Genomic DNA, 13,175 nt, shown 5'->3' with positions numbered 1-13,175 from the left:
CTCAACCTGATACCTGGTGGAAGAGTTCTGTCTTACAGGCCCTGCAGAACTATGTCAGCTACATCAGGGCCCTCAGATCTTCTGGGACCTCATTCCACCAGGTTGAGGCTAGGGCCAAAAAGGCTTTGGCCCTGGTTGAGGCCAGGCATATTTCCTGGGGACAGCGAGCAGATTAAAACCCGCAGAGAGAAGAGCCCTTTAGGGGGCATAAGGAGATAAGCAGTCCCTGAGAGACCCGGGACCTAGGCCACAAATATCCTTGAAGGTAAGAACCAAAACCTTGAACCTGATCTGGAAGCTTTTTGGAACCAACTGCCTCAGCTCAGGCTGAATATGGGCTTTCCAAGATGACCTCGAGAGGACACTAGCAGCTGCATTTTGCACAAACTGCCTTTTCTGGGTCAGACACAAGGGAAGGCTCATGTAGAGTCAGTTACAGAAGTCTAGTATGGAAGTCACAGCTGCATGGATCACCATAGCCAAATGTTCTGGGGACAGGTAGAGTGCTGGTAGCCTAGTTTGGCACAGATGGGAAAATGCCACTTGGGCTACCTTCATGAACTGTGTCTCCATAGATGAGGAGGCATCAAAGGTGACCCCCAAATTCCTGGCAGTGGGTACAGCCATCTTGGAGGGGTTGATTTTGAGTCGACTGCCTTAGACATCCAGACACTGCTTCCAAATATCTGGCAAATGTTTCCAGGGGGGAGTCCAGCTGACTTGCCATCAGGAGACAGAGCTGGGTGTCATCTGCATACTAGTGACAGCCCAGCCCAAAACTCTACCAGCTGTGCCAGGGGGCATATATAGATGTTAGTGTGGGAGACAGAATCGACCCCTGCAGCACCCCACAGAGGAGCGCAAAAGGGCGAAGCATCTCTTCCTTCATTGCTACCCTCTTTGTCTAGTTCTGGAGGAAGGCGATCAGCCGTCCCCCTAACCCTTGTTCCAGAGAGATGATGGGCTAGCAACTCATGGTCAACTATGTCAAATGCAGCTGACAGATCTAAGTACATGAGGATAGCCAAACTGCCCCCATCCAGCTGGCACTGGAAATCATCAAGGCAACCAACTCCAGGCCAATCTATTTCCGGCTTAGTTAACAAATTTGCCAATAATTGATTTCAATCTTCAAAGACTTCTTGGCTACCATGGCTGTGGAGCAATTCACTAGATTGCACAAAAGCTCCTTAAAATTTTGGTTACTATGCTGTTTTAACCCAAAATCACATCCCCAATGAAAGAAGTTATCCTCCCCACTACTGGTTATTTGGAGACTACTTTGGTGATCTAATTCCACCACGTTGTTATTGGGAACTTCCTTTGACATTCAACCTTGCAATTGCCATGTTTTTACAGATGCATCCCTAGTGGTTTGGGGGGCTCATGATGATCATACAGTACATGGTTTATGATCTGAATCACAATTTAATCTTCACATTAATTTATTAGAACTGATATTATTTTCATCATTATTATATATCCTGTTACATGCCTCATCAGATGTTAGCTATGAATAACATGTCAGAGTTCATTAAAATAAGAAAATCCATTAGATGTTTCATATTAAAGAGATAAGTTAAAAATCAAATATTATTCAAATTTCCATTCCTCATACATTTATATTCAAATTTTATTCTCCTTCTGCTTTAACAAAATACTACATTTACTGTATAATTATATATTGTTGTACATTTTAAATTGTTTCTCATTCTATTTCTCCTGCTCTTATAGTAAATTTTACATTCCTCTGCAGACTTCGAAAGTGATCAGTTCTTCAAGTATGATGTTCTCATTTATTTGTAATATATAGTTCCAAGCCAGCTAAAAAACCTGCACAACTTTTAAAATTATAATCTAATAAAATGCTTAACAGCAAATAAATACATGAATCAAATGTTTAAAACCGAATTAAGCTAAAATCATATAAAGATTAGTAGTGTACGTAAGGCATGACAGATGTCCAATAACATGCTTTTGGTATAATTTACATGTTATAGTACAATATTTGGCTACCTATTTGGAAACTGCAATGTTTCCTCTGGAAAGGAGGCGCTTAATTTTTCCTTCTTCAGAGTCACTGGGAATCTGGAGCAAGAGGGGATCAAGTATGATGTTAGTTTTGCCATTACTGCATATACAATCAGTTATTTATTCCATTCTTCAAAACTTGGACAGACATCAGATTGCCATTTTGCTGTGTAAATAATTGTAGCCACTGTCACCATATATTCAAATATGTCTTCTAAAACATTTGGTTGTTTATTAGACAGTATTCCTAATATCATAGTATTGGCTTCCAGAGGGAATTTAACTTTCAATGTATTCTACATATTCCCATATATATATACTTCCAATGTTTTGGGCCACTTATGCCTTTGAGTTCATAGGACCTTCGTGGCAAATACTGTTTTTTATTTACCAGGCCAAGCTTGGAAAAAGTCTCTTCAGTTCCCATGTCTCTCCAGCCATTTACTGGCTATTTACTATTTATAGTTTCAGGCTGTAAATATTCTTTATTTAGATATTCCTGCACTTTCCAGACTCGCAGGACCAATGTTGGTCTGTCTGTGCCCCAAAATACAAACAGTTGCTGGTATGGGCTGGCCAAAGCTCATCACCCAGGAAGGACACACTTGCATCACTGCCCCCCAGCTGCAGTCTGCAAGCCTTTACCATTGTATCTAGATCACTGCTCATCTCTAGATTATAATGATCAGCTCTGCAGGCAAAAATGGCTACTTTGGAACAGTATTTTAAGTGAGAAGGGGCTTTTCTGTGGCCTCCCCCTCCCACAGACTCCCATGCGTTGCTCTAGGAAACACCTCTCTCCTCTCAGTCAGGGGCTGTTAGAGGCTCTTTCAAAGCAGACCTGAAAAGGAGGGGGGGGGGAAGTTAGCTGCCTTCTCTCTCCCTCTCACACATACAAACACAACCATACCCATACCCACTGTTAGGCAGGCAGGCAGGGAAGGCACAGGAGCCTCGAGGCAGGCAGCAGGTGTGTGTTTGTGTGTGTGCTGCCTTCTTTTTCTCTCAAACAAATACACACACGCTGCCTGCCTTGAGGCTCCTTCACACACACACACACACACACAAGATCTTAAGGCCTGCACCAGCCTGGCCAAGCCTCTGAGGCTTGACCAGGCTGGGGCAGGCGGGTGCCTCTGCCTTCTGCCCCTGGCAGGCTCTTAGAAGCCCACTTCCATCCCCGGTGACGTCCAACAGCCAAATAAGGTAAGTGATGTCACTGGGTTTGTGGGGGGTGGACCTGAGTGGGGCTGGCCAATCAGAGGGCACACAGCAAGCTGTGCACCTTCTGACTGGCCTCCGGGGACAGGAAGTAAAGTCTGGACAGGCCCCAGACAGTCTCCACCCAGGTGGCTGTTTCTCAAATATAAGATAAGCAAGGTGTTAAGGATAGTTCTATCTATTTTTAGACATTTTCCAACAATTTTCCTTTATAATTTTAATCTATTTTTTCAGTGTCCTTTGAAATAATTTACAATCTAAAAAACATTTTATACCAATTTTCTCATGGCATATGGCTGGCTGTGAATTTGATTTCTTTTTCCTATAATCATTCACATTGGTTCATCAGTCATTGTTCACTAAAATTCAGCATTCATTAAATCATACATTGTCCCACTATGTCTGTTTCAAACTGAAGCAATAACTTGTATAAAAGAGCCAGTTTGATGTAGTAGTTAGGAGTGGAGAACCAGGTTTCATTCCCTCCCCATTGCAGCCAGCTGGGTAACCTTGGACTGCACATAGTTCTCTTAAGAGCTGTTCTTACAGAGCAATTTTTGTAGAGCTCTCCTAGCCTCTCCTACCTCGCAAGTGATCTGTTGTGGGGGGAGGGAAGGAAGTGTTTTGTAAGCCATTTTTGTCTCTTCTATATCCACCGTGCTAAATTATCTTTCCAAATTCCATATTATCTCTTTGAACTCTTTAATTGTTTTCTTTAATTTTAGTGCTGATTGGTAATATATTAGCCATTGAACATTAATTACTTCAGCTTTTTTATCTTGCCAGAATTTAAACTTCTTCTGAGCATTTAACATTGTCATAAATGTTAAATGTCTTTCCCCCTATATTTTTATCATGGTATGCTTCTGTTGAGGACATAAGCAGACAGTATGCGGAGCTCAATAAATTCCAATGTGAAAAACATACTGTCAGTAATCTAATTATATGGCTTTTTTTCTTGCTTTGTAATCAATTTGATTTCTTTATCCATAAGACAAGGCCCGCTGATTCAAATTTTATTATTCTTTGTTTGGGATTGTTTAATTCAGTTCACAATCAGATGAAACCTTTTCCTTGATTATACAATTTTATCTTTGAAACTGCTAAGTCACCTCTTTTTTTCTCATCTTCAAGTATTTTAGAACTAAGACCTAGTATTGATTTCTTACTAGGGTTGGGCGCTTTGGTGTCTGAAGCTGCTGTTCTCACCCAAAGCAGCCAGCGCTGTAGGGGGGGGGAGGTGCGGGTGCTGCCTGCATCTGTGCGCCCACCGGCACGCCTCCCCTCCTCCCCCGTGCCAAGGTGCTGGCTGCTTCGGGCACAAACGGCCACTTTGGACGCTGAAGTGCCCAACCCTATTTCCTCTTCAAGGTAATGTTACCTTCCCCTATGTCCACTGTGTCTTTCCCTCCCCTATGTCCACTGTGGAACAAACTCTGCACATTCTGGATGTCGGGAGAGCAACCTTTAAATTTGGTTAAGCAAACGTGCCTTGTCTAATTGCTGTCAGAGCACATTCCATCAACTCAAGAGTCTTCTGCAAGCCTTCCTGTCTCATCTGGCTTGGTGGGGGGGGGGAGTGAATGTCATCTAATTGTGCCATCATCTTTCTTTTGGCTGTACTCCATGGATGTGGGCACCTGGAAGGAGGCATCATTTGAAAGAGCAGTCCTGAAGTAAATTTTCTGCTAACCAGCTCACACACCTCCTGTGTAGGTAAACTTGCTATTCTCACTCTACCCTCAAAGGCATCCTTTTCCCTAGGCACTTAACCTCAGTTCTGTTTAATATTTCAGATCCCAATGGATTGTTCTGCATAGCTGTTTATCCCTCTCCCCCAGCAATGCAAATATATATTTTTATTTCTGTTCAGTAAACCCCTCAGATGGAACACTTGCACCCCAACTCATTCATTGACACTACTCTGGCAAGAGAGAGGTGGGGTTCTTCAATATTGTACAGACATCAAACGTTGTATGGCATCCTTAAACTGTAGGGAAGATCTCCAGTAGTCAAAAGGCAGGTCATTGGTTTTTGTTTACATAGATGTTTAATCAGAAATTATATAAAAGAATCTGCAAGGACATAGGGAGGTCATTTTTCTTGAATCCTTTTCCCACACTTTTTCTCCTTCTTGCAGCCCCCACAGATTCTTTCCTGTTTTCTCCTCACCATCCTATTCACAAACCAACTTTCCTTTGATCTGCCCCCACCATATTTTTTTTTTACTTCATTCTCCCAAATAGGAACCTAAAACTGCTTACATCATTCTCCTCCCCTCCACATTATCCTCACAACACCACAGTGGGGTAGATTAGGTTGAGAGAAGGCTTCCATGACAGCATAAGGAATAGAATCTGGCTCTCTCAAACAATGACTACACCATACTGGCTGTCAGTTTTCCATCTTTCTCCTGCCTTACTCTCCCTGGGAAAACTCTGGCCAAACTGCAAAAGTTGCTGCAACTTGCTCCCATGAGTAGTGTGATGATTTCTGCCAGGCCTGGCCAGGTCTTGCAAAATGTGCAGTTGTTGCCATTCCATGTTGATGACTATAGTGGAGTGAGCCCTGACATGGATGGCCCAGGTTAGCCTGATCTCGGAAGCTAAGCCAGGTGAACCCTGTTTAGTACTTGGATAGGAAGCAACCAAGGAAATCTGGGGTTGCTACACAGAGGCAGGCAACAGCAAACCACCTCTGAATGTCTCTTACATCCTGAAAAGCCTACAGGATCACCATATGTTAACTATGGCAGTTTATCCACAAAGTGAATACACTGATACTAGCTAACGATCTAGATATGTTACTAGCGCAGAGGTAGCAATGGCCACTAGATGATGCTAGAAATCTACTTAAATTTGTGGCAGTTCTTGCCTCCAGATGGTGTAGTTGTAATTTTAGAAGAGGAGTTTTAATGTAAGACTTCAAATAATATTCTGAATAAATTTCAGCAAAACATCAGGCCCACTAACTAGATCCTCAGAATTTGATCATAATTTTTCAGTTGCTTCAAAATGTATCTTCTTTATCAGCTGGATTTTGTAATTTGAATTCCCATAGCTTTCAAAGCATATTTGCCTTTGTGGATTCTGCAAGGGGTTGGACTAGATGACCCTGGATGTAGCTACCAACTCTATGATTCTATGATATGTGGGTAGATAAAACCAGAGACTGGAAGAGCTAAAGCAGATTTTTCTACAAGCTTGAGAAAAGCCCCATGTTTGCATAAAAAATCTTCAATCTAAAAAAAGGGGGGGATTGTTTGTGTTCTAAGGGTGTAGCAGCAATACCTAAGACACAAGTGACCTCAGTGACTGTTTCTGCTCCACCACAACATATCTTCACCCTTCAAGCCTTGCGTTCCCACTCACATAAAAGGGGAGAAGGCAAACACGGCTCTCTTCAACTTTTTACCTTTCAGAAGTCATACCTGATAGCAACTACCAAGCAACCTGCTACCATGGGACTTGGATAGCACAGCGATTGCTGGCAGGGGCTCATGGGAATTGTAGTACATGGACATCTGGAGAACCATAGGTTGACTACCCCTGTTCATAAATATATGGACAATATGGGAATATTTTGAACATTTGCCTAGTTTTGCTTAATTGCCTCTCTCATAGAGAGTCTTATAAAACCGCAAACATACAGAAAAGAGTAACTACAGTGATTAAGAAAGCAAAGTCAGAGTTTGGAACTTTTCAGCATTTAGGCAATGCTTACATTTTCTTCGACTCTGTGCTTTCTGACTCCTCAGTTCCCTGTACACCTTTTCCTAAGAACACTGTGATTTAGTAACTAAGGATGCTTAAATTTGATTTGGAATTCCTCCTGTTTCTTATAATCTTAATACAATAGTGCATAGGGCACTATCCAGCCCTCCATCTGGGAAAACGATGGTCCACTTGTGCATTAGCAGCAGTTGTGTGACATGTACCCAGCTGCACTGTGGGGAACCCACACAGTCTTGCAAGGAATACTTCACATTTCCCCTGTAGTCACCTCTCTACATGCCTTCTTTCTTTCCTACTTACTTTCCCCCTGCTTCTTTTTCTCACCACCAACCACCCAACCTTCTTTGTATCTGACCCCTATCTAGGCTACACTATTGATCCATCTTTCACCAAAATGGGGAACCAAAGCCAGCTTACAACTTTATCCTCACCTCCATGTCATGATCACAAGAGCCCTTAGCCTGAAAACGTGTGACTGCCCAAATTCACCCAGTGAGGTGAATATAGCCAGTGATGATTCAAACTTGGATCTCTGAGGTTTTAAACAGTACACAACATTGGCTTTTGTGGGGTGGTGAATGTTCAGTATTAGCAAGTAGCAGGCTGCTTGGTAGTTGCTATCAGGTATGACTTCTTTTCAAAAGAAATATATGTCTTGCTGGTTTACTCTTTAAGGAAAATGCTCTTTTTAAAGCTACCAGAATTAGCAAGAGCTAGATGGTTCTGCTGCCTCACAGAAATGTCCCCCCCCCACACACACACACACACATTTCTACCTCAGGGTTGACCTTAGTCCTATTGGGATTTGGTATTGCCATAGTGGCACTGGTTCTGCTGTTGTCCTTGCAAAAATGCCCCTCCCCCCCCCGCACACACAAGCGCACTTGACTTTCTACTGCAGATCTCTGGGACATTCTGTTGAGTTTGAATTGTCTTGCTGTTCCCCCTCCCTTTGGAAACAATGGAGGATGGGGGCACCTTCTTTGAGTGCCCATAGAATTGGAACCCCTGGTCCAATCTTTTTGAAACTTGGGAGTTCTTTTGAGGAGAGGCTCCATCAGCTATGTTGCAAAGGTCACTGAATATACCTCATGATATATTTGCCATGGACTTTAATGGTCCTGAAAAAAATTGGGATTACAGAATATTACCAAATCTGGATACTGTACTAGTATTGAGATTTGGGAATATTGGGAAATACTAACATTTTTCAGGACCAATACACCCAAATCGGAAAAAAAAAATTCTTACACACCCCTAGTAGTAGCTGGGTTAGTCTCGATAGTAATAGAAAAGAGCAAGACTCCAATGGTACCTTGAAGACTAACAAAATTTGTAGCAGAGTATGCACTTTTGTGAGTTCATGCTCACTTTAGATGCCTAGTATTGGATGGACCAAAGTTTACCAGTTGGAAAAGAAAGTGATCATTAATGATACTTTAAATTCTTTAACAAAGCAGATAATGATTCATGATGGCTCACCTGTCAATTCAACTCAGTTCAGCCAGTGTTGTCCCCTCCCACTGCCTAATTAGAGCAAGGGAGTCTCCACTTTGTTCTCTTGTGCCTGAGGCTCCCCTGGCAAACATAAAAAACAAAGAGCAAGGCAATGACAGCTTCTTTGTGCTGCATTGCTGAGCTGCTCTACTTGGGTTTCCTAGTTTTCTATCCACTCTGCTTAGGCTGCAATATAAATGCTGAAATGAAAACTACTGCAATATACTACTTACAAATACAAATCATACAATCATGGAAAAGACCTCCAGGATCATCTAGAAGCAAATCCCTGCACAATGCAGGAATTCACAACTACCTTCCTACCTACAGATGCTATCTACCTTGCCTTCTATGGACAAGAGTTTATATATGTAAGTACAGCAATTAACACCTCTGAGGCAGAAGATACCTTGGCTGACATGGACCTTTTTGTCATTTCTACACCTAGAAAATGACATGGACCTTTTTGACATTTCTACACCTAGAAAATGACATGGACCTTTTTGTCATTTCTACACCTAGAAAGTGAAAGTGAACTTCCTCCTTTGACTGAGGCCAGATTCTTCTTTGTCCATATATTTCCATCCTCAACCAGGGAGCCCTGTATTCTCATCCAGGGGTGTGCCCTTCAAAAAATTATGTTTAATTTCTTCTCAAAATTTTGTGAAGTGTGAGAATTTCATCCAGAACGTTCAGGAGTGTTGCTGTCATTCTTGAAATCCACATGGTTTCAGGCACAGGATCTTGACACCTGAAAACCATACCCTGTGATGGACATGGTAGGTTCCTCCTCTCCCATAGAGCAGCCAATGGGAGCTGATGGAAAACTAATGAGAGGCTGACTGTTGAAAACCATTAGTTCAAAGGGAATCAACCTAGCTGAATGAATGAACTATAAGCTCCAAACCAGTGTGCAGCAGACTCTGACTGAAAGGAAGTCAGCTTGTAACAAAGAATCCGGAATACCTGAAGAGGCCAGTAGTTCAGACGTTCAACTGTAAAGATACTCTGTAATCCCTACTTGATTCACTCCACTGTTGCATTCAACCCATGAATGAAAATGGGCTCCTTGTTTGCTTGACCCTGTGGGCCGGATGTGTGTGGACTCAGGGACAGAAGCACACACTCAAAGATCTTGGTCTTTTTATATTAGGATAGATTAGGATAGATGAATAGATGGTGGCAGTGTCTTACTGAAGCTGCAACTGAGTCCCAATACCCATCCTTTGACCACACTGCAAACCAAGCAAATACTTTAATAGTTCCAAATTAGGGTGCAAACAGTCCCCAGCCAAACACTGTTGCTTAATAGTGTTGGGCACTATGATGCCTTTTACAGTAGATTTTGTCCTCCTCTGTGGGATCCAGTTTTGGTTTATTTGGCCCCTTCCATTCAAGTACATTAGGTAAGACTAGAAGAGCCAACAGCTCAAGCATGGATCAATATGCCCACACACGAGGTAGCATTTTAGAGCCCTTATAGTTTCCAGGAAAGGCAAGAGAATGACAATATTTAAACAAGATAGTAGTTGCAAAAGGAAAGGATTAGGATAATGGCATTCCCCATACACACAAAATAAAATGTTGCTACCATGTGCTCTGGTAGTGGTTTGTGTTCGGCCCTGAGACACAATTTAATTTGCAACTTAGTGAGCAGCTTACAGAAACCTCTCCCTTTCTCCCACTTAGTCCTTTCCCCATCTCTTTTCAAGTTCCTGTACTGTTACCTGAAACAGACTTGCCTCTTGAATTTATGATGGGGGAACTAGCAGTTCTAGGAGACTAAGCTTTGCAAGAGGCTGTAATGAGTGGAAAGCTCCACCTATTGATATGGGGAGACAATGTTGCTTGAGATCTCAGGCAGAGGCAAACTAGAAATTAACATGCATTCATTCTATTTAAACTAGACAAGGACACAGAAGAAAATAAAGGGCTGAGATGGTGCTAAAGAGGATTACGCTTTTGGGTCAGCAAAGGTTTGAATAGCTACCATCTGATGTTCAGAAGTCCAATGGGGTCTGTGTAGAGAAGCACCAAAGAACAAGAACTGAGTGAAAGTTAGGTCCAAAGCACCACACTGGATTGAGCCAAGCAGGTTATTTTTGCATCCAGAAATATACTCCAGGGCCAGATTTGGATTATTAAATCCTAAAACAATTTGTCTCCATTTGAGACAAAGAACTGGAGATTATTTTAATTGGGTGAGCTGGTCTTTGACAAAGAAGCTTTAATTGGCTCATTGGGGAAACCTCCAATGTTGACCTAAGGAAAAGGAAATTCCTCAGGTGTTAGCCTTATTTGTATTTTGGCTTGAAAGGCCGCCTTGAGTATGATCGACCCACCCCAATGGGAGATTGATGTTCTAGCAATTAAGGATTGGGGAAAATGGCCAGAAGGATGACTTCATTGAGAAAAGACATTAAACAGCCCTGAGCCTTAGGGGAGGGCGGTATACAAATGTAATAAATACATAAACAAATAAAATATTTTCAGACACTTAATTCGTTTGTCCTCATTTTTCCAGGGTGAGGAAAAGGAACTGATGACTTAGCCCTGTGTGTCATTAATTGCATTACTCTGTGATAACCAGATTCCTTTGGAGAAGACATGGATACACACCAGCTCAGGCTTGGCTTATTTATGATGCTTGAAACATGCCTGAGCAAGCTCCCTGCCCTAGCCATATTTTGCTAATATTAATACAAGGAGGTTTGTTAACAAAGTGCTCCTTGCAAACAGGGAGGGGGCCCAGAGCCCTAACAGTATGAAACAAAATGTGAGACCAGGCATTTGTGATTATACATTTTGTTAGATACTTTTAAAAACAAAACACCCGAAAACATTAATACACCGGCATCAGTAAAATGTGATGTTTGCAGGAGATCATTGCCTGAAAGGTTCTGTGTAAGGAAAAATATCAAGATTATTATTAATAAATCAATAAGACCCAGCAGTCTAGCCATAAAAGGGGGTTTGGCAGTAGAACAGTTTGAGAATTAGTTTAGAAGTCTTCTCTGGGGGAGGATGATGCAGCAGAGAAAAAACTAGACCAAAACAGGCGTGGGGGACAAAACACAACCATCCAGTATAGGTTTTGACATAGCTGGAGTACAATTTATCCAGTGAAATGATTGACCTGACATAAAATATCAGAGAGGAAATGGCGGCAAGATTTTTCTGTCTCTCTCATTTTTATCCTGAAGGCCAAACATTAACAATACTGCACACACACAAATCATATTTGCCTCTGAATCTCTGAAGTTAAGAATAAGGATGAGGACTAAGCAAGCAGCTTATTTTGCAGGAAGATCACCATATGAGGGTGTTTGAGCCTCAAGACCAAGGTCCAGCACCAAATGGACCTTCAGAATATTGTGTTCCAGAGCAGCCATGCTCTCTACCTTTATCTTTCAGCCATTCTTTGGCAAGATGGAAAGGAGATGTAGATTTGATCCATAAACCTGTAGTTACTGGTCCTTTTTAGTAGTTTCTGGCCTACAACCAGTGTCGAATGCAAAGGAAATCATTGCTGGAATTTCCTTCTGCAAATGAACTGTGATTTTAAGGTTTGTTGTTGGAAACTGCCTGGAATATGAGAAAAGGCCAGGTATAAATTTTAAAAAGAAACAAATAGGCAAGTAAAAAAGTACCTTTGTAGTACTTTGGTTTAAAGATCCAATGCGAAGGTTCTAGCTAGCTCAGACCAATTCTCAGTTTACTTTTTAGGCTTTGTATGTAGAGTTAGGGTTTTCTTTCCTTATAGTTTGGTGTGGCCAATTTCCAGTTGGTAGTTGGAGAGCTCTCACTATTACAGCTGATCTCCCAGTGACAGAGATCAATTCACCTGGGAAAAATGGCCATTTTGGAAGGTGGACTACATAACATTATCCATAATATTATCCATAACATTATTAAAGTCCCTCCCTCCCCAAATCCTGCTCTCCTCAGGCTCCACACCCGTCCAATATAAACTGCCCCTCAATGAGGGGAGGGGTCTGCCAGCTAACAGTCCAAGGAAGGTATTTGAAGATGGATAATGAAGTTGGCTAACCAAAATACTCTTTTTTTTTTACTCCAGCAGAGGGCATTTCGCCACAGTGAGGCTGCTCCCACTTAGCTGGGAGTAATCCTCCAATGAACTGCATGCTGTGCCATCTTCATACACAAACACCCCTTTGCCTAGAGTGGCTGCTTTACTCAGATAACCTGCTTGACTCCTTTCATCTGTTTCTAGCTCTACACTGATATGCCAGATCTATCCCATTGTCAACTGTTTTGAAGAACTCTGTGACCTACAGAGATGCCTACTGATGATCTTCAGAGATTAAAGACAGCTCCTCGGTTGCTGAGTTATTAAAAATGCCTAATTGTGCTTCCAGAATAATACAAATCAGGTGTTTACCATTCATCAGTTATAATGGTGTGTCTTATAACAAAAGAGTGACATGGTGGGTGGCACTTTTTCAACTTCTGCTTCTTTATGTAATGTATGACAGCTGTTCCTTTCATAGTCTTGCCTGGGGACACTATATTGTAGATAAAAATGCACATGCCATAGGCTTGGGTTTGGCTATGCAGCTGAAAGTGGTTCAGATTTTTATGGGAATAAAAGGATGCGTTGCAAGTGATGCCTTGCAGGATTGGCCTTCGATCCATACCAGTCTGGCTTCCATCTTGGTCATGGGATACAGA

The sequence above is a fragment of the Paroedura picta genome, chromosome 3, assembly GCF_049243985.1.
Source record: "Paroedura picta isolate Pp20150507F chromosome 3, Ppicta_v3.0, whole genome shotgun sequence".
NCBI classification, from domain to species: domain Eukaryota; kingdom Metazoa; phylum Chordata; class Lepidosauria; order Squamata; family Gekkonidae; genus Paroedura; species Paroedura picta.
The sequence above is the reverse complement of the archived record's forward strand: the minus strand, read 5'-3'. Positions refer to the sequence as shown.